The sequence below is a fragment of the Cynara cardunculus genome (assembly GCF_001531365.2).
Source record: "Cynara cardunculus var. scolymus isolate 2C chromosome LG 10, CcrdV1, whole genome shotgun sequence".
NCBI lineage: Eukaryota > Viridiplantae > Streptophyta > Magnoliopsida > Asterales > Asteraceae > Cynara > Cynara cardunculus.
In genome coordinates this window covers 10,004,527-10,007,862 of record NC_037537.1, presented here as the reverse complement: position 1 = coordinate 10,007,862, position 3,336 = coordinate 10,004,527, and positions in this window count along the sequence as shown.

Below are 3,336 nucleotides of genomic sequence, written 5' to 3'. Positions count from 1 at the left end.
GCATGTATGTATGTTTGCTCCGCAAGTGACCACTAGTAAACTTAGTTTTTATAATTAAAGAGGTTGAAGAATTGTTATTTGTGAAGGTAGTGATTTTTTTAAAAGGTTGAGAAAGAAATGATTAAAAGGTAAATGGGTCCGTCTAAAAAGGTTATTATCTCCATTCCTTTTTATCATTATTTTTAATTATTATATTTTATTTTATTTTAATAAATCTATAAAGGTATAAGTAAAAATATATAAATTAATTATTATAAAATATATTTATTAATTTTGCTTCCATTTTTAGTTTTTTGAAAATTTTTACACAAGTTTTTGTATTTTGTGTTAATAAGTTTATTTTTCAGTCAACTCGTTATATTATTATGAATAGATTATTTTCAAATGTTTTTATATATAAATTAATATTAATTTATAAATTATAAAATAAGGGGTTGTTTGGTAGTTGTTGAACAGTTTAGTGTAGAATGATTAAGAGGCTCTCATGATATAGTGCAAAATGAAATATAATTGTTTGGTAAGTGTTTACAGTGAAATTAGGGCGTTGAATGGTTAAGGGAGACATATGATACAAAATCATTCAGAGAGTTTTAAAATCATCAAGAGACATATTTTTTTTTGCCAAACAAGATTCACCTCTTAACGATTCAGATGCTACCTTTTAATGGAACTATTAAGAGGTAAGCAAACAACCTCTAAATTTTCTATTTAAAAAATATATATATATATATATATATATATATTATATATATGAAATTGTCTATATGTATAGATAACACAAATATAGCAAAAGTAAGATAATTCAACACAAATATACCATGAGACTGATAATTCGACACAAATATTTCAAAATTCCACCCATGAACTCCGGGAATATTTTCCAAGAAATTCTGAGATACGCTCAAATAAAGTTCATCATCAATTTTGCTCCGACTTAGTTGAACATATTTTGTTGAATTGAGATTAAGAGTAATCTATGTTATTATTTTATTTTTTATTAAGATGAATATTTGTGTAATGTTGCACTTTTTTTAATTGTAGTATAAAATTATATTTATGTTTCAATCGTTTTTCAAAGTGTAATTAATTAAAATAGCCATTTTGATTATGTGGTTTTACCTTTTAGCCATTTCTCTCCTATTTTTACCAAAATAGCCACAGGTCCATAAAAAACTAGGTCCGCAATTGCGGATCCAACTAAACGACAAAAAAATTTACACTTTCAGCCCCTATCCACAATATACCACATCTGCAATTGCGGACCTATCCCTGGCGTTTCAAAAAGTTACAAATTTTATTGTGGACCTGGTTTTTGCGGACCTAACACGTGTCAGCCCCGAGTGAACCCTAAATCCAACTTTATCTTAACCAAAGCTAGGTCCGCATTTTTGACCTTTGACCTTCGCAATTTATCAAAATAAAAAATCTCATTTTCACATTTTTTAGACTTGTTTAATTACGAACATACACTATTTTTTTCAACAAAACGTGAGAAAAATATGAAATTTGTTCAATAATTGTACTAATTTTTAGTTTCTGACTGATGGTTGGTTGGAATTCATCTGATCTATAAAATTGCTTTGAAGGAATGGTGAAGTTATGCAGAAAAACAATACCAGCTTAATTTCTTTCAGTCTTTGTTCATCATATATCTTTCTTTCGTCAATTTATTTGGAAATGAGTTCTGGTCCTGAAAAAATTAAGTTATGTATTCATTCTGGTGGTCAATAGGTGAAGAAAAACAATGAGTGGATATGTTTCTTCTTGTCAAACAATGCACAATGTTGTACAATTGCACACAAACGTTACACATGAAAGCTTAGTCGATTATGTTTAGAGAAATGTGTTATGAACAGTTCTGTTGGTATAACTAAGTTAGTGGTTCAAGTAATGAGTTAGCTGACGATGAAGATGTTTGTGGTTTCACGGAATTTGCTGTTGAGTCAAATAAACCGTCTACACTTTATGTGTATGTCGATCTTTCAATGTGTGGTGAAGGTGATGTCGGTGGTAGTTTGAACACTGAAAACCATCAAACCTAATCAACATCAAACACAAAGAATGTATGTTCATCAGTTCGAGTATGAGTCTCAATATAAGCGCTCCTATGACCCAATCAAGAAGAAGAAGAAAAAGGATGTTCTGTTGGAGTTGATAATGACGAGGCCCATGTTTTCACATTGGATATATCTAATATTGATTTATCAGAAATGGATGAAGACGAAGAAAACGTAGAAGCAAGAACTCGTTCTGATAAATCATTTGGTGGGATAAATGATTCCTTTGATATGCCTCCTCCCCTTCCAACCCTAGAGCCCTCTATCACACCCAACCAACCCATATATTACAATCATAATGGAAGAATAGTTTTGAGTCAGTTATTTAATACGAAAAATGAAATTATCATAGAGCTCGGAATGTAGTTTATTGAAAAAGGGTTTCGAGTTTAAAGTAAACAAATCTTCTGAAACAAGATACGAGGTTGTATGTGTCCAAAAGAATTATGGTTGGCATATAATGGCGTCCTCCGTAAAAAAATGCAAGATGTTTCATATATGAAAGTTGTAGGACATACACACATGTAGAAAGACCCAATTGCATCTAGTCATCGTCAAGCAAACAAAAAGGTGTTGGGTCATATATTGAAAGCCTTATTCTTAGATGCTAGCAAGACACTTCGGCCACAAGACGTTGTGTACGATATGAACCAGTAGTATGGTATTACTATTGGGTACCACCAATCTTGGCATGCTAGATGGAATGTGATGTTCCCAGATTCACAATCATTCAATCACAATTACCAAATTCACATAGAATAATAGTGGAAGGGATCATCCTCTCTCACAATGATTTGATGATGATCCTTTTTATATAACGAAGTGTACTATCTCTTTATTTAGCTATAGTGATCATCACTGAGTTTGTTTAGTGATCGCTGAACATGTATTGTAATTCTCTCAGAGACAAGTATTCTTCAGGAAGACAAAACTCACACCATATAACTTTTAGTTATATCGAAGATAAAGCTGAAGACAAAGACGAGCAAATTCATGATCTGATGCGGTTGTCAGTGATAACAAGTCTGTCTACACAAGTGTGAAATCTACTCAAGATTCAACAAACACTGAAGAGACCTCAGCGTTATTCCAGTGTCAGCGATCAGATGAATCTTGTTGAACAAGATTAGTTTTTGTCTTGTCCTTCTACACACAAAGGACAAACCCATACCTTTCAAAGTATAGTACATGTACAGAGTCACTTTATTATCTCCGAACGTGCTTACCTACTTTGTGAAAGACCACTATTTACATACAACCAAAAGCATGAAAATCTGAA